The 19,379-nt window shown below is 39.9% G+C and overlaps 1 protein-coding gene and 1 pseudogene across 2 annotated transcripts in view; one reads left to right on the top strand and one right to left on the bottom strand.

Annotated features, from left to right (window-relative positions):
* Nucleotides 1–19,379, top strand: part of FNDC3B (fibronectin type III domain containing 3B) — a 362,808-nt gene that overhangs the window by 102,931 nt on the left and 240,498 nt on the right. The gene's annotated exons all lie outside the window — the stretch shown is intronic.
* The window catches only part of LOC111543481, an 89,555-nt pseudogene that overhangs the window by 4,107 nt on the left and 66,069 nt on the right, over nucleotides 1–19,379 (bottom strand).

The raw sequence follows: 19,379 nt of genomic DNA, 5'->3' as shown, positions 1-19,379 counted from the left end.
AAAGACACTAATCCCATTCATGAGGGATTAGTGTCCCTCATGACCCAATCACCCCTTCTAATACCACCCCTTCTAATACCATCACCTTTGGGGTTAGAATTTCAGTGTATGAATTTGTGGTGGGGTGGGGGACACGAACATTCAGACAGTGATGGTGCTGTTGAAGATAAAATGATGGAAAAATTCTCTTAGTTAATTTAGAGAAGTTATTTGTTTTTGTTATTCTGATTAGGTAGTTAAATTTAGTTATTTTCACTCTTAGTTCCTCAAATTAAGATAATATAGGCATGTGTTTCCAAAAACAGTAATTCTGAAAAGTCCAGTATATGGATTAGCTTCTCTTACCTGTAAAAATGCATGAAGGAATCATTATATTCATGCTTTTAATAACTTCCTTTTAGGGGAGAATAGGATGGGAATACCTTAGAAAATGTTAGGCTATCTAATCCTTAAAGATACATAAACTTTCCCCCAAACTTTGTATTTATTTTTATATTATTAACAAATATTTTAATTTAGGTTACTCATTAATTTTATTAATATTTTATGTTTTCTTGCTGTTGGAAATTATAGCGTTTATGTGTAGTAATGAATTCTCAGTAAACTCTATGTCAGACCCAAGAACAAATTATGCTTTAGTAAATGAGGGCCGGGCATGGTGGTGCACACCTGTAATCCCAGCACTGTGGGAGGCTGAGGCAGGCGGATTATGAGGTCAAGAGATTAGACCATCCTGGCCAACATGGTGAAACACTGTCTCAACTAAAAATACAAAAATTAGCTGGGCGTGGTGGTGCACACCTGTAGTCCCAGCTACTTGGGAGGCCGAGGGAGGAGAATCGCTTGAACCCGGGAGGCGGAGGTTGCAATGAATCGAGATCGCACCACTGCACTCCAGTCTGGTGACAGAGTGAGCCTCCATCTCAAAAAAATAAATAAATAAATACATAAATACATAATAAATAAATATAAATAGTAAATGAGTCTGATTTGTGCTTGTCGGTTTTTGCATTGCTATAAAGAAATACCTGAGACTGTGTAGTTTATAAGGAAAAGAGGTTTCATTGGCTCATGGTTCTACAGGATATACAGGAAGCATGGTGCTGGGATCTGCTTCTGGTGAGGGCCTCAGAAAACTTACAATTATGACAGAAGGCGAAGGAGAGCCGGCAAGTCACATGGCGAGAGCAGGAGTAAGAGAGAGAAGGGAGAAGTCCCAGACTTTTAAACAACCAGATCTCCTATGAACTGAATGAGAACTCACCCATCACCATGGGGATGGTGCTAAGCCATTCCTGAGGGATCCATCCTCACAATCCAGTCACCTTCCAGCAGGCCCCACCACCAACATTGGGAATGACATCTCAGTGTGAGATTTGGAGGGGACAAAGACCCAAATCATATCGTTTACTGAGTTAAATGAAGGTGGCATAATGGTTTTCCTCTATCAGCAGTGTGATTGAAGAGGGCAGGCAGGCGTCAAGCCTGAAGGAGGGCATTTGTGGTGGGATGTGGAAGGAGAAACACGTATTACAGACATTTAGGAGATAGTCATGACTTGTGACCAATGAGAACACACTGGATGAATGTTTCCCTAAGGTGGATGAACTATAGTGTTTTAGAAAAATGTTTGTCTTATAATTGACAGCACTAAACATTTTTTACTCTCTGTCTCTTAATTGGACAAGCATTAAGAGTAACAAATAATGGGTTTAAAAGGCAAACTTTTTTTTTTTTAAGTGGGTAATTTTTCGTTTTCCTCAACTTGGGTATTTCCTCTCCATAAAGGTGTTATATTTAAATTATGGAACACCTTTATGGATGCTTTATATATTGCATTGTGGAGCCAGTTTTAAACATCTGTTTTGTTATCTTTCTAGCTATAAGAGTGTCCACATCTTCACTTTATTTAAAAAGCTCCCAGGTATGTATTAGCAGATTATTATTTCTGTTCCAAATTGATAAGAAGAGGAGGCCTAGCATCAAGGGAAAAGTCTTTGGGAGTGAAAAAAAGAGTGGAAACTTAAAATATAAGCCCTTTTCTTGTTCTGTCTTCTAGTGAAAATGTTATTCTGTGTTAGCGAAATGACCAGATGAATTTTGTTTCCTGTTTCGTTTTGCAGTTCTCATTAAAGTGGGTATACACATACACTTATCTCATGTAAATGTCAAACTGTTTGTTCTTGAAGTGCTTAGTCTTCAACAGTTCTCCTCGGTTGGATGTTTGAAGATCATTTCGGTATGTCTTACGCTAGATCCAGCAATGTCAGTTTTTGCCTGCTGCACGGTGGTACCCTGTGGACAAAACAAGTATAAATGGTCCAGATTTATGATGGTTTAAGATTGTTCAACTTTACGATTGTTTCGTCAGGATGTAACTCGGTCGCAGGTTAAAGAGCATCTGTACTTAGGCAATGCGAGAACTGAACTTGTGTTCTGTTGAGGAAGAGTAATCTTTGCAGGTAGTATAATTAAATGTTTAAATTGTCTTTGAGAGTAAGCTTGAAACAGTTTTTTGTTTGTTTGTTTGTTTGTTTTGAGATGGAGTTTCACTCTGGTTTCCCAGGCTGGAGTGCAATGGCAGGATCTCGGCTCACTGCAGCCTCCACCTCCCGGGTTCAAGCGATTCTCCTGCCTCAGCCTCTTGAGTAGCTGGGATTACAGGCGTGTGCCACCATGCCCGCTTAGTTTTGTATTTTTAGTAGAGATGAGATTTCTCCATGTTGGTCAGGCTGATCTTGAACTCCTGACCTCAGGTGATTTGCCGTCCTCAGCCTCCCAAAGTGCTGGGATTACAGGCATGAGCCACCGTGCCCGGCTGAAATAGTTTTTTAAAAACGTTAATAAAATATAAAAAAAAGCATGGCACTGTCAACCCATGAGTTAGAAAAAGGTCTAGGATTAAATTGGATAATTTATTCTTGGTTAATAGTCAAGACAGTTCTCATTCTGTGAGTCAAGCACTCACCTGTTGAGTGACATAGTTCTTGAATCATATGCCCGAGGAAAAGGACATGTCTAACATTGCAGAATTTTAAAACTGTCTGTATTAACAGTGGTTTGTATCCTTTTGCACATCAGAATTACCTGGGAACGTAAAAAAAAAAAAAAGTTTAAAAGTTGATATCTAGGCTAGTTGTAGTGAATTGTCATATTGTCTGAGCCCAGGGGAATGGTCAGATTGTAGGGGTTAGGGACTGGGCATGAGTGATTTTTAAAAGCTCCCAGGCCATTTGAATATGCAGTGAGGTTGAGAAGCTCTGGTTAACGTAACCCTCAGGACAGCTCAAGAAATTCTCGTGCTGTGCCTTCCCATGTACATTGCAGTGCACATGCTGTGCACCTGTGGCTGTTTTTCAGGTTCATCTTCTTTAGCAAGTTTGACAGTTTTGTAAAGTGTCTAAAGATCTTTTATCTTGTATTCTTATACATATTAAGTAAAATCTATGTTGTAATTGGCTTTACTGAACCTATTAAAATTGTTTTTTAGCTTTGGTTATAAGCTTCTAAGTAATAAACAAGAAACTTCAGAAGTATGAGTTACTGCTTTCAGCAGAGTACAGATTTATTTTATACTTACTTAGATGTAAACACAATAGTTCACATATGTTTAATGAAATTCGAAGTTCACCTATGTTTAATGAAATTCAAAGTTGATTGGAACAGGTATGATTATGCAGAGTGGACAGAGTTTAAAAAATGAGATGAGAAAGCTGGGCGCAGTGGTTCACCCCTGTAATCTCAGCACTGTGGGAGGCTGAGGCAGGCGGATCATTTGAGGTCAGGAGTTTGAGACCAGCCTGGCCAACATGGCGAAACCCTGTCTCTACTAAAAATACAAAGATTAGCTAGGTGTGGTGGTGCACACCTGTAATCCCAGCTACTTGAGAGGCTTGTGGCAGGAGAATTGCCTGAACCCGGGAGATGGAGGTTGCAGTGAGCCGAGATCACACCACTGTACTGTAGCCTGCCTGACAGAGTGAGACCATGTCTCCAAAAAAAAAAAAAGGTGAGGTAAGAAAATAACCATCTTAAAACTTGCCACTTTTCAGAAGCTGATAAGCTGCTGTGAGCCCTGTTTTTGCATGCCTTTATGAAATAATTGGACTGGGACTTTGGCTTCCTTATTTGTTCCCTTCTTAATCTACTTTGAACAGTGTAGGTCCCCAGAAATCATTTTGGTGCTTGACTTGGGTGGGTGGTCCCTATAGTATATGAATTCAGTATATGACATTGATGTCAGACCCTCAAGATTATCAACAGGTAGAATCTTGGTTCTCAAAATGTAACATAAACCAGAATCACCTGGAGGGCCTGTTAAAACACAGTTGTTGGTTCTACCCCCAGGATTTCTGATTCAGGTCTGGGGTTGGTGGGGCCAGAGAATTTGTATTTCTGAGTTCAGGGTGTTACTGATGTTCTTACTTCAGGAGTTTTGAGAATCATGGAGGTAGAGATCGTCGGGGTTGGTGACATTTGGAAGAGAAGGGTATTTACAGACATTGTACCCTTAAATGAACAAGAAGGCTCTCAGAATTAAGTTTGGTCACACAGTGGACAAAAGGGAAAACAATTAAATCTAGATGCAGAAAAATAAGAAAAATTGACTTAAACATTATTATTTGTAAGCTCAAAGCTAGAATTTTTTCTTTTTGAAAAATTTTTCCTCCCTTTTCTACAGTTTTAATGAATTGAGGTTTGAACCCAGGACTCTAATTTTCAAAGGATTTGTTTGTAGTCATTCAGTTTACATCTCCTAATTCAGTTGCTAATTTTATTAGGTTCCTAATTTTATTAGGAACTTACTTCTCTTCACTGTGCCTCAGTTTCCCCGTAGTAAGAATATGATTGCTAGAGATATCGTGAGGATATTTTAAAGTCTAATGAATAATATTATGTAGTATTTGGAGATCACCAAGTTAGGAAACTTAAAAATATGAAAAATATTCTAAACAGATATCCCAGATTGTGTTCAAGTAATAAGTACATCCCCTTTTCCCTGTCAACTGGGCCACAGTAAAAGAAAAAGCCACCGTGGAGGGTAAAAAAAAAAAATAGTGGACCAATATGGGAGTTGGCTTCATTTTGTAAAGTATCATACAGAAATGGGAATGTTTTAAAGCATGAAACTGGTGAGAAAGGAAGTGACTCAGAATTCAGAATAGACAGGACTCCACACTAGTAATGATCTGGAACTGAGGAACATTGCCTGCAGAAGAGAGAAGCCATGAGAGACAGTTGAGGTGAGTGAATTGGCTTGATAGAAACATGGAAAATGGAATTACACATTTTTTTTTTTTCCTCATGTGGACAGGGACTACTGTAGAAATTTAGAACTTTGGGCCCTGTTTAAAAAAATCTATTTCAATGGTCAAATTGTTGATTGCCAGACTGATTATTATTAGTAATTACAGTTACAGCACTGTGGATTTTTCTCATAGTGTCTGAGTTCTGCTCCTGTTCAGTGGTTGAGTTCATTGATCATTTTTCTGCTCCTCATTGTACCTGTCATGCTGGTAACAGCAATTAACATTCCTCAGAAGTGAATAGAATGCCAGGCTCCATCTCAGATGTAACTCAAGAACAACAGGTGCATTCTACCTGTTTCTTGGCTATATCCAGAGTAGTTAGAAGGCAAGTAATTAACCATAGAACAGACTTTGAAGAAAATGAGATTCTTTAGAATTTGAGCCAAAGTGCTGAAAAGTAGCTCTGGATAATGTATTTAGGAGACATAGGAAATGGCTCAACAGGAAGGGTGAAATAGCCTTACCAGTCTGGCCTCTTTAAATTTGTTTCAAGCCTGTTTCCCTTCATTGATACAAATCTTATTAACTCTGCACCTTCCACAGACGTTTTGTTTTGTTTTGTGCAGCCTTTTTTTTTTTTTTTTTGGATTTGTTTTTATGAAGTTCACGTGAAAGGTCATTGGACTTGAATTTATATAGTAAGAATCAATTAATTAGATTCTTAAATTTTCTTCTCCCCTTTAAGTGAAGACACCTAATGAAACTTTCTGGCTCTGAGAAAAGGAAGAGGGTCCCCAGATACAGGTTTAAATTCCTTACCATTTAGTCTGGTTCCATTGATCTCACCTTAAAATAAGAGGATTAGAACAGATAATTTCTAAAATTATTTTTACCACCCATTTTCTCTTTCTTTAATTCCTGTAGAGTTCTCTCCAGTTTGTATCCCTAATTTTTTGAAAATACGTAAAGCTTTACTTACATAGGTTCAAGTGTGGGCAGATTACAAGAGCTTAATTATCTAGGATTTTCTATTTGAAAGTGAGACATCAAATTATCATTGGAACCTTACTTTAGGTTCTACATAAATTTCTCTAAAATTTTATTAGCATATGTTAATCTTGAGTAGTAACAACAGGAAAGAAAATTCGGTGTGATTTTTCTTGTTTTAATAATTTCTACTTTAAAAAAGCTTGTGTGTACCTTTTGTATGTCAGGTGTGTTTTTTTTTTTTTTTTTTTTTTTTTGGGAGACAGAGTCTTGCTCTGTCACCCAGGCTGGAGTGCAGTGGCGTGATATTGGCTCACCGCATCACTGCAACTCTGCTTCCCAGGTTCAAGCGATACTCCAGCCTCAGTCTCCTTAGTAGCTGGGACTTAAGGTGCCTGCCGCTATGCCCATCTAAGTTTTGTAGTTTTAGTAGAGATGGGGTTTCACCATATTGGCCAGGCTGGTATTGAACTCCTGACCTTGTGATCCACCTGCCTTGGCCTCCAAAAGTGCTGGGATTTCAGGTGTGAGCCACCGCACCCAGCCATGTCGGGTGCTGTCACTGGTTGTTAATCTTTGCTGCATGTTTGCATTGCTACAAATTTTTAAAAAATACTGATGCTTGGGCCCCACCTTCAGAGATTTAGAAGCAATTATGGGGTCCCAGAATATTTTTAAAGATACTGTTGTCATAAGTATTTCGTTTACATTGCACTTCAAAAAAAATTTGGTGAATTTAACTTTTATGTCTAATATTGAAGGTTTTGAATTATTTGTGAGTGAAAAAACTCTAAAACATAGAGAAGTGGTACCTTCTCATTTAAGGTGTACTGCCTCAGCTGAAGGAAGTTTGTGTGTCTTGACTGCCCATCCCCCATGTGTACACCTCTTATCCACTGAGCTAGATGGGATGGCCTTTCTGCTTGTCTCTCGTCTATGGGGCATTACATATAGTAGTCCTTTTTGAGTTGGTTTTTTAGGGTTATTTGGTATCATTTTGTCAAATCGATGCCACTGATTTTTAAATGCATCATTATTTTTTATGTCTCTACAAAAGAGAAAACACCACCGATTAAGTTGACTTCCTTTTTCAGATGTGAAAATGTGAAAAAGGTACTTGGAATCAGTGAAATATGCTTATAAGTTTTTATTTAAAAAAAGTTTGTGGGTACATAGTAGGTGTGTGTATTTATGGGGTACATGAGATGTTTTGATACAGGCATGCAATGTGAAATAAGCACATCATCGAGAATGGGGTGTCCATCTCCTCAAGCGTTTATCCTTCAAGTTTCAAATAATCCATAAAATACACTACTTTTTGTTTTTCTCATCTAGATATTAAGCTTTTAAAAATCACAAATCTACATAGGAGTTTTCTTTTTTTCTAATTTTGTGTTGCATAATCATTTTGTGTGTATGAAAAAAATTGAGATAGCTTTCTATTCAATCTCCTTCTCAGTTGTAGAAATATGACTAATTTGTTTAAACATCATTGCTTCTAAATATGCCCTGGAGGACTTATATACAAGTCATAATCTTGTGATATTCTTTGTTAGTTTTAACTTCTCACCAAACGTCTTTGTCTCATTATGCTGAAAGCCTTATTTATTTGTGTGTGTGTGCATAGGTATGCATATTTGTGTGTACTCATACAGACACACACTCTATATGTATGAGTGTGTATGTTGGCCAGTGCTACCACTTGTGTGTGTTCTGCTTTGTCCAACCTTTTGGTAAAATCTACACTTTGGGTTTTAAATAATTTTAAGGTTTCCATTGTTCACGTGTTTGCTGTTGTAGCATTATCCTATTAAAAACTCTATAACCCAGCTCAGCAATCTAAATGTGCTTCTAACTTTATAAGGAAACTATTTAGCTTTCTTTACTCACCACCTCCCTGACTCCACTCCCTACTCCCCGAACCTCTTTTTTTTTTCCCTACAGTGTTAACCAAGAGAGATATATTACTTTTGGATCTAGCCTATCTGCCTCTAGATACTTCACTTGCATAGTAACGAATTTAAATTTATTCCAGATGTATAAGAAGTATTTGAGATTTGGTAGTTTTAATTTTGGAAATGCTTTTAAAGTGTTATCCTAGATTAATAGGCTGTTTTTCTTCCATGAAAATGTATATTTATTTAAAACCTGTGGTAGCTAATTAAACTTGAAATACCCTAAGTCCTCATGTAATGTTGTCGATAGGTTCTTGGAAACTGTAAGTGAAGCTTTAAGTGAAACATATAACAGGTCCTTGAGTTGCGTTGTTTCCTTGGACGTGGATTTGTTACAGCACTGATGAGGGGAAAAACTGTTAGCGTTATTTCACTCAAAGTTGCAGCTTCCAAGAACCCATGGATGACATTAGGTGAGGGCTTACTGTATTTCTCTGGTTTTCAGTAAGTTAAAAGGTAGCAGAATCTCATATTTTCATTCTCCCCATCAGTAGAGGAGCTGGTGATATCCCCTTGTGGATGCGCAGTCCCAGTCTGATGGCCAGGTTTGATGAATTGGCCGCTCACTTTAGAGGGGCTGTCAGGTTTCTTCATGTTCACAAATGACTGGAAATAAAAAGGAATACCTTTTATGTCGCCAACTCTCTAAGTACCTATATAACATTTAGGTTTGTTTTGGCTGCCAATTCCTCTTCACAAAAATCACTGGCTCTGTGTGGTTTTCTCCCTTTTCTGGTTCACTCTTCATGACCATATTGCTGTAGACCCCTCTTAGAAGCTTCACCTACCCCACTCCCCACTCCTTTTGCATTTGGGTTTCTGTGTGTATGTATGGGGTACTTAACTCCTTCTAAGTAGCAGCTCGGGGCCTGGCAAAATTGTCAGGATTAGGATGAGACTGCCTTTGTTGTGTTTCCACAGATGTGTTGCGTTGCTTCCTGTCCGTTCTCCATCCAGTGCCCATTCTCCGTACCCTTCTCCATGTCCTTCACTACTCTCTGTCTTCACCTCCCGTTTCCTGTTTTTCTCCTGTTTCTGCTACTCATATTCTCCATGGGAAGGGCTTTTTTTCCCCCGCCTTTCAAACCTGGTATTTTTGGAGAGAAGGTTTTGACATTGGGGCTGTCTTTTAAGAAGTCCTTCCCCTGATAGCAGAGGGGAACGTGCTCACCTTACAAAGTTTCTGAGAAAAATCACACTTCTTTTCACAGGACCCCTGTTTGAAATTTGCAACAAATTAAACGCTTAGGAATCCCAGGTGCATAGGAGCCCTGCTGTTTCAGTGCATTCCCCTTAATCATGTTGGTTTACATGAGGATTGATTTTGGACTCACTGGGCCAGCCACATGAAATGTGGTATTGTCATTGTTTCTTTGTACAGAACAATTCATTTGCTGATTGTCATGAATCCATCCTGTGAGGTATTATGATGACATCTGGCATGCCTTCTTTGTTTACTGTGTTTACCGTATGTGTTTAGAAGGAAAAAGCCTGTAGTGACCACTTTTCTGTGTCGGCCCCTGGGTCAGGCTTTCCGTCCTGACTCATGGGTGTCGGGACTACTGAGATTGGTTGATGGGGTGTGCAGAATTTCCTCTGTCGGGCTTGGGAGCCAGAAAGCCACGATGAAGTTTGATTTGGCTTGTGGCAGCCTTTTCCAAATATGAATTTGGATACAGTACAGTAAGTCCTCTAAGAAAAGGAGAAGAAGAAAAAATAATAACTGTAGAGCTGGGACTATCTGGGGAACATTGAAAAACGGGGAAAATCTCAAAGATAGTATTCTGTGTCTCCCCTGAGCTGGTGTCGCTGTGGTGCTCAGAGGCCAGCCTTTTCTTCCAAGCCGAGTGCTCCCTGAACTTGGGAGAAACCACAGAGGCGGCCTCTGTCCTGCATGTGCTGCACACTGCCTTGCTCCAGACTGTCTTGAATGTGACCTGGCAGCCAGTGCTGTTTCCTGCTGACGTGGCCTCCCACAACTGAGCAGAACAGAGCCACCTCAGTGTGCTGAGGAAGGAGCGAGCTGGGGGCATGAATCACCAGCGGGATATAGAACAAATGAAGAGGGGAAAGCGCCTAACTGTTCAGGTTTCCTGGTAGATATACTTAAAAGACACCTTTCTTATAGGAAGGAAGGAGGAGGAAGAAAAACAGGAGTGAAGAATGCCTCAAGAGTCAAAGAGTGATTTGTTTGGCCCTAGGAAGGATTTCTTATCAGCAGGAGTTACCTCCTGGGATAAACCCCAGTCTGCGTCAGACATCTGAGAGGATGCTTTGAGGAGGCCAGACTGGCCTGCCGCCTTCACAGCCACACTGTTGCACAGGTTGGTTGTGGGTGTGAGCTCCTAGCCCTGTCCTGCAGACAGGTAGTACAGAAACAAAAGCCTAAACCAAAAGACTGGAGTTTGTGTCTTAGTGGAAAAAGTTCCCTCGACTTGGTAGGAACCGGAGAAGAGGACTCTGAGAAACTGCTCAGGAGCAAATCCTGTGGCCTACTTTTCCTGTCAATGCTGTAACATCCCACTCGATGCTCAATATGCACTTGTTTCAGCCACTACTGAGTATTTTTTGAGTTTGCTTATTTGAAGAGGTCCAGAACAACTCCTTGTTAGTGTCTCCTAATAGGCCCCCAAAAGTATCACAGAACTTTAGAGTGAGATGGGACTTTAATCTGATGGAGACCGTTAGTGGTTTCTTCTTTTTCCTTTTTTTTGGAGACAGAGTCTTGCTCTGTCGCCAGGCTGGAGTGCAATGTTGCGATCTCGGCTCACTGCAACCTCTACCTCCTGGGTTCAAGCCATTCTCCTGCCTCAGCCTCCCGAGCAGCTGGGACTACAGTCGTGCGCCACCGCACCCAGCCAGTTTTTGTATTTTTGGTAGAGACGGGGTTTCACCATGTTGGCCAGGATGGTCTCCATCTCTTGACCTCGTGACCCGCCCTCCTCGGCCTCCCAAAGTGCTGAGATTACAGGCGTGAGCCACCGCGCCCGGGCTGTGGTTTCTTTTGAGAAGTGATCGTAGAACCTTGTCTTCAGTTACTCCTACCTGAAAACCCACTGTACAAAACATGCAGGCGGAGGTGACTGAGGGCAGAGAGGCCAGAGCCCAGCTGCTCATCTTTCTTCTAGTGGTGGCCCTGGAAACTCTTCTCCTGACCGCTCCACCCTCCTGCGTATTTAATTGAGAAACCACTGATCAAATCTACTTCCTTAATTTTATAGGTGAGGGAATTTTACTTCTGGTAGGGTCATGTTGTTAGGTCATTATGGTAACTTTCAAGGTGCCTAGTAATAAAAGTTTCATAACTTTAATCTGTCTCCTGCTTTTGAGCCTTCGTGATCTCTCCGGGAGCTGCTGTAATGGCTTCCCATCCTGCATGGGAACAAGTGGGGTGCTGGTGGCATAAGTTGGGGGCTGGTGATGTACTCCACGTGTTTGTAGGTCAGAGAGCTGGAAACCACAGAGAACAGCCCAGGTGGTTTCATTAGTCCAGGTGTGAGAGCACAGGGGGCGGGGGACGGGGGGCGGGGTGGCAGTAGGATTGGAGATGGAGGAAAACTTTGAAAGGAGCCCTTAGCATTTTAAGATATGGTTAAGTTTTTAAGTTACAGAAACTGGATATGGAAAATTACCAAGAGAACTTAGTCGAAGATGATCCTCAAATACCCAGCCAAGGCCACAGGGAGAATGTGGAGACTGTCTGACTTAGATAGTGGAAAGTCTTTCTCAGTTTTCTCTGCTTTAAGCTTCATTAAGTCCCTCTCATGGAGGAGTCTTCTTTGGAGATAGCAAAGCAGTTTGATTCCTTGATTCTCTTTGCTGCTGTGGCATCCCAATCTGATTGTTGGGTGATTGTTGATATATGGTGTAACCCTTAGTTCCTGGTGTGTCATTTATCTACACAATTCACTTGCATTTGTTTTCTGGATTGCTCAGCCTAGATTATGGAACAAAACCAAGGCAGATTCAGGTCTGTCATACTGACCTCATTCCTGGTTCAGCACTGACTTTCCTGCATAGCCTCAAGTCTAGTAGGTAGGTGAACTTGGGATTATATCATTTACACTGGCCACGTTTTCCAGTGTTTTCCCCTTTCTTGGAAGCTGTTTTCTCCTGTTGCTCCCTCGTAACTCAGTCAACAGAAGCCTCTGCCCAGGGTAAACAATTTCCTAAGAAAAGCGAGCAAAACAGGAGTGAATGGAGAGGATGGGATATTAAATATGTAATAGGTTTATTTACCTTTTCAGTAAAGTCACTTGATTTCCTTTAAAGAGGCTTTGATTTTCTTGGACCATGCATTGGTGGAGTTAGAAAGTTACCCACATCATTTATGGTATTTTGTTGTTACTGTTGTAGGCTGGATTTGTTCTGTGTCAGGGCCTAGAAGGGGAGAAACAGCCTTATCTGTTAATCCTGATGCAGTGGCAGAAGTGCTGTATATGTAACTATATGTTCTTTTCCTCAACTCATACTGGAAAAAGAAAACAAATTGCCCAGAGACTCTTTTTCTAAATGTTTTTGTGTAAATCTATTCTTCAAATACAACTGTGAGTAGGAGGCCATGTCAGTGGGGGGTGATCATTCTTTTGTGTGATGGTAATGAGATAATTTCTGCATTACAGATTTTCAGGAGACTCTTTGTTTAAATGAAACTTCAGAGCCCTCACAAAGCCTCACAAGTCTCTTTGCCTCATTAAAAAAGTTTTTATTAATCTCATATGTTTTGCCATCATCAATTGCATAAACAAATAAAATTGTTTTGAGCAATAGAACTAAGGCTGTCATTTGTTTGGCATCTTGTCTTCTCTACTCTTCCTCAAATATAATTTGACAAAATCTGGCTCCGAGTTGCTGTTGTACCCACCATTAGCCACCGGCTCCAAGTGGCTTCCCTGCCACGGCTACGTTCACTCTGGTCTTGGATGGAGGTGAGAGGAAGTGTTCAGATTGTGTGCAGGACGTAGCCAGGCAGGTTGCTGCCTGAAGGCTGGCAGCCTCTTTCATGTGGGCTGGCAGAGATCTGCAGCCAGCAAGCTATTTCCGTTACGTTGCCTGAAGGAACCAGGTAGGCCTGAGGGTGTCAAGTTGCTAGCCAAGATCTTGAACGTTTCTTTGTATGTATCCTTTGCTAATTGAACCTGGAAAACCTAACCATGAAAGGGATCTACAGAGAAAAGTGGCTAGTGCTGAGTTTTGAAGTCTTTTTTTTTTTTTTTTTTTTCTCCAGTGCCCGCTCTCTAAAGCAACCAGTATTTATTTGGTTAAAAAGCAGCTAATTAATCTGTTTGATCTTGATGTGGAAATGAACCCTATCGAATTCCAGGTCAAATCACTTTTCCTTGTAGAATGTTTTTTTAACCTTCTGAGGTGTGTTTCATCAGATTATGGACTATGAGAAGTTTACTTGTCCTCAGTATCCCGGTCTGCATGGTGACATGGCTATTGTTCTAATAATAATGCTTTTAAGTATAAACCTGATTTTGTCTACATAAAGAAAAGTCACATTTATCAATGGACTGTGAAAAGTTGTAAGGGGACTGTGTAACTTAATTATAGAAGCAGTGTCATATATGGCACTATTCTTGAAAAATACCTTGCCATCTGGTCCCATTTATTTGAGATGAAATCTGTTATTATTTTTCCTTTTCTCTTATGTTTCACTAAGCTGTCAGCTACTATTATTTTCCTTATTTTAAACATGAAGAAACAAAGGTCCAGATTGGCCAACTAACTTATCCAAAGTCGTGGTAGAGCCAGAATATGAACTCAAGATGGTACCAAAATTCCTGGTATTTTTTTTCAAACTTTTATTTTGAAATAATAATGAATTTTTAAGGAGTGGCAAAAAATGTGCAGGGAAGTTCCATATATCTTTCACTTAGTTTTACCTCATGGTAACATCTTGCATAACTATATTTTAATATCAAAACCGGGAATCAACGTGAGTACAATCCACGGAACTCATTCAGATTTGTAATAATCACTACCATCATTAAAATATGGAATTGTTGTAGCACCAAAAGGCTCTCTTGTGCTAGCCCATTATAGCCACTCCCCTTTCTTCCCACTATCCCTAACTCCTAGTAACCACCCATCTGTTCTCCAGCTCTAATTTTATTTCAGAAGTGTCATGTAAGTGAAATCTCACAGGGTATAAGTTTTTGAGATTGGCTGTTTTCTCAGCCTAATTTCTTTGAGATCCATTTGTTTTGTGTATCAATAGCTTATTTCTTATATTGCTGAGCAGGATTTCATCATATGCATGAATCAGTTTAACTGTTGAAGGACATTTGTTCTGGTTTTGCTAGAACATGACTTTTAGTTTTTTGGGATAAATGACTTCTGAGGTCTGAATGTTTGTTTTCCCCCAGAATGCATAGGTTAAAAGTTAACCTCTAATGTGATGGTATTAAGAGGTGGGGCCTTTGGGAAGTGATTATATCATGAGGACTCAGCCCTTATTAATGCGATTTGTGCCATTATAAAAGAGACCAGAGGGACCTTGTTCACTCCTTCTGCCATGTGCGGACACATGGAAGGCACCATCTATGAGGAATGGGCTTTCACCAGACATTGAATCTGCTGGTGCCTTGATCTTGGATTTCCCAGTCTCCTGAACCATGAGCAATAAATTTCTATCATTTCTAAATTACCTCGTCTGTGGTATTCTTGTTATAGTAGCCTGAATGGACTAAGACAGTACCCAAGAGTACACTGCTATATCCTATTATTATAATTGAATGTTTAGTTTTATAAGAAACTGACAAAATTTTCCAGAGTGGTTGTACCATTTTATGTTTCTATCAGCCATGTACAGGTGATCTCGATTCTCTTCATCCTTGTCAGCCTTTGGTCTGATAATTTATTTTTAATTGTCACTGTGGCCTTGGTTTACATTTCTTCAGTGGCTAGTAATCTTGAGCATCTTTCAATGTGCTTGTTTGCCTTCTGTATCTCCTCTTTGATGAAATATCTCTTTGTTTTTCACCCATTTTTTAATAGGATTGTTTGAATTTTTTTTTTAACTGCTGAGTTTTGAGAGTTCATTATATATTCCAGACACAAGGCCTTTTTTGGATATGTAGTTTGCAAATACTTTCTTATAGGCTGTAGCTTGTCTTTCCCTCCTCTAACGGGTTCTTCTGCAGAGAAAAAGTGTTTCATTTTGATGATGTCCAGTTTGACAATTTTTCCTCTTATGCTTTTGGTGTGAAGTCTAAAGACCTTGTCTACTCCCAGACTCCAAAGATTTTTTTCCTTTTTGTTTTCCCTACAAGTTTTATAGTTTTACATGGAAGTCTATGATTAATTTTGACTAAATTTTTGTATAATGTGTGAGGTTTAGGTTGAAAGGCTCTTCTTCTCTTTCTCCTCCTCCTCCCCTCCTCCCATCTTCCTCTGCCTCCTCCCTTGTCTTCCCGTCCCTCCTCTATCAGTGTCCAATTGCTCTAGCAATATTTTAAAAAAGACTGTTTTCCTCCCTTGCATCACTTTTCACCTCTGTTAAAAATCATTTGGGGCTGGGCGTGGTGGCTCACACCTGTAATCCCAGCATTTGGGAGGCTGAGGCAGGTAGATCACAAGGTCAGGAGTTCGAGACCAGCCTGACCAACATGGTGAAACCCCCGTCTCTACTAAAAATACAAAAATTAGCTGGGAGTGGTGGCGCATGCCTGCAATCCCAGCTACTCAGGAGGCTGAGGCAGGAGAATCGCTTGAACCCAGGAGTCGGAGGTTGTAGTGAGCTGAGATAGCGCCATTGTACTCCAGCCTGGGCAACGAGTGAAACCTCGCCTCAAAGAAAAAAATTATTTGGGTATGTTGGTGTGTGTCTGTTTCCAGGTCCTCTGTTCCTGGCTTGGTTGAACTGTGTGATCTCTGTATCCCTCTTCCCACACCACATTGTCTTGATACTGTAGCTACACAGTAAGTCTTAACATTGCATCCTGATATTCTCTAAAGTAAATATTATCTGAGATATTTAGGTAAATAAGGACCCAAGAGAGAGATGCCAGCTCTCCGTAAACTGGTGCCTATAACCAAGAGTTATTTAGGAGCTTTGGTTCATCTCCAACTTATTCTGAGAAAATCAGTAGGAAAACCACAAAGTAAGTATTCAGAAAAGTGAATATGAGTTAAGTAATAATTTGATTTGTAAGTCTAAAGTTCTGTACAGCTGTCTATGAAGACTGGATTGATAATGAAGTCTAGATCTTTGGGTTTGTTAGTAAAAGCTATTGATGATCAAAAAATCCATATGAGCAAAAGGTTTTAAGAAAAAGTTAGATTCTGGATTCATTTTAAAAAGGTAGCCACTCGTTTGTGTATTTTAAGAAATCTCACCTGCTGTACTGAAGCCTTATATATGTTCTTTTATCTTAAGATAATACAGATACTGCACCATTTTAGACTTAGAGAGGTGGTAGAGGTCAATTCATTTAACCATCACATTTTACAGGTAGGAAAATCAGGGCCCTTTTATAAATGGGCTGGCACATCTGCAGATTGTCCTGGGTCACTGGGAAGGTGGGGGAGGCCGGCAGGGGTTGACCAGAGTCAGTCTCACCAGTGGAGACTCTGTCAGCCTTCTTGCCTGGCTGTAAGCCTATTTTCACTCTTTTTCATCTGGCATGGTCCTGAAGCCAAGGCTAGTGGTGGGCATTACTACTACACAGCACTACACACTATACAAAACTGTGCCTCTTTCCAGCTCCCTGGAATAGGAACCTGTGTTCATAGACCTTTCCCTGGAATTAGACTGAAATAGGCTGTGCTCACTGGGCCTTGCCTATTGTGGATTTTGGCTTCCAACTTACTGGGGCGGAGCTGTCTCTTGTGCCTCCCAGGGACTGACTTTGCATTTCCCTTGGCTCCCTCTCCGTGACTTTGTTCCTCATTTTCATCACCAGCCTGCTGCTAGGACTGGTCCCTGCTGTGGTTATGTTAACATCTTCTAGGGTTTACACCCCAACCCTAAGAAGTCATGTTAAATCTTACAGAAGAGCTACTAACAATCAAGTAAATTTCTGAATTTCACTAATATTGGCCAGCTCCTTTTAGAGTTGCCCTGGAGCAGAGAAATTTACAGCCAACTGTAAATCAGAAATGTCAGTTTGGGCCAGTGGAGCAATATTAATAGATTAATAGATTAATAGCAGGATTAATAGAATAATCTATATGTATTTTAAAGTATACTAATCTATAAAGAATAGAATTAAACTTTTATTGTTATAATATTGGCTTTTGGTTATTTTTATCAGGTTTTAAAAATAAAGATGCTACATAATAGCAAATTATTACTAAACATTTATATTGGCCACAACTGTCATAAATCCAGAGTAATGGAAGGAATTCCTATTTTGCCTTTGGATTTTATTTTATTTTTTTTGTCCCGAATTTGCCGTTGAAAGAATTTTTGTGAACTTTCCAATATGCATAGTATACATCAAGTACAATAAATTCAAAAGAAAGAAAAGAAAAAAGAAACAGTATAAGATTACCAAAAAAGGAGGGAACCAGGAGTAATTTTGATTTTTACTTTTAGAAAGTTTTTTTTTTAAAGTCTTATTTTTGTCAGTGACTATTCTTGGTATGTTATTTCGGTAATTTCTTGGTTGTGTTCATTATTAACTGTTACATAGAACTGTCATTAGAAGCAGAATTGAACCCCATTGGAAGTGTTTTAATTTCATGTCTGAATTTGAGCAGGCTGTTGAATATTGGTGGGATGGAATGTGAACTGACTGATTGCTTTTCCAATCCTGTTATTTTCCAGTGTGGTTTGGAAAAAAATCTCTACATATGAAGTCAAGAAAGCACAACGAAGCCTTCTGGTTAATGAATTTAGTGAGTTTCAGATTTTCCTCTCATGGAGAGTCCTGGAAAATCACTTCAAAAAAGTGTGCTGTGGCTCACTTATAGAAGAAGCTGCTTTGCATGAATATATGATTTAGAGCATTTTAAAGCCTAACATGCATTCTAGCCCAGCCTCCGATGGATAGAATCAAAACCTATTGATTACTGGACCAAGAATTGGAAACAAAGCCATTTGATACAGCTTTTAGGTTTATGACTAGTCGGTCAGATCCCTCTCAGACATAGCTGCTGAATGTAGAAGTTCACTGGACACACGCATGTATTTACCGAAGCCTGACAATGTCTGAGACTGTTGTGCCTTGACTGTGGCAGTGATCACCTGTAATGCAATTTTTCATAACAGTTTTGTTGAGGTATAATTCATATACCATACAATTCACCTATTTAAGCATACAGTTCAGTGGTTTCTTATATTGTGCATCCATCACTACAGTCAGTCTTGAAGTATTTTCATCACCTACAAAACTCCATACCCATTAGCAGTTACCCCTGATTCCCCCACATCCGCAGCACTAGGCCACCAGTAATGTACCTTCTATCTTTAGAGAGTTGCTTATTCTGTCTGGACATTTCAATGGAATCATATAGTATGTGGTATTTTGTGCTTGTCTTCTTAGGATAATTTTTTTTGTGTGTGTGTAAGAGTCTCTCTCTCTCTTGCCCAGGCTGGAGTACAGTGGTGTGTGATCTTGGCTTACTGCAACCTCTGCTTCCCAGGTTCAAGCAATTTTCCTGCCTCTGCTTCCGGAGTAGCTGGGACTACAGGCATGTGCTACCATGCCCAGCCAGTTTCTGTATTTTTAGTAGAGAGGGGGCTTCACCATGTTGACCAGGCTGGTCTCAAATTCTTGACCTCAGATGATCCACCCACCTCGGCCTCCCAGAGTGTTGGGATTATAGGCATGAGCTACCACGCCCGGCCTCTTAGCATAATTTTTAAGTGTATTTGTAGCATGTGTCAGTTCTTCATTTTTTTATTGCCAGATAATACTGCAGCATATGGATATATCACACTTTATTAATCCATTCATCAACTGAGAAACGTTTGGGTTGTTTCCCCTTTTTGGCTATTAATACTGTTGCTATGAGCATTTGCGTGCAAGTTTTTGGGTGAACATATATTTTTATTACTCTTGGGTATATACCTAGGAGTGGAATTGCCGGGCCTTATGGTAACTATATTTAACCATTTGAGGAATGGTCAGACTGTTTTCTAAAGCAGCTGTACCTTTTTATCTTCCCACCAGCAGTGTATGAGGGTTCCTGATTTCTTCACATTCTTGCCAACACTTGGTATTACCTGCTTTTTTTT

This window comes from Piliocolobus tephrosceles, chromosome 2, assembly GCF_002776525.5.
Source record: "Piliocolobus tephrosceles isolate RC106 chromosome 2, ASM277652v3, whole genome shotgun sequence".
Lineage (NCBI taxonomy): Eukaryota > Metazoa > Chordata > Mammalia > Primates > Cercopithecidae > Piliocolobus > Piliocolobus tephrosceles.
Note: the sequence above shows the minus strand (reverse complement) of the source record. Positions and strands in the feature narration are given on the sequence as shown.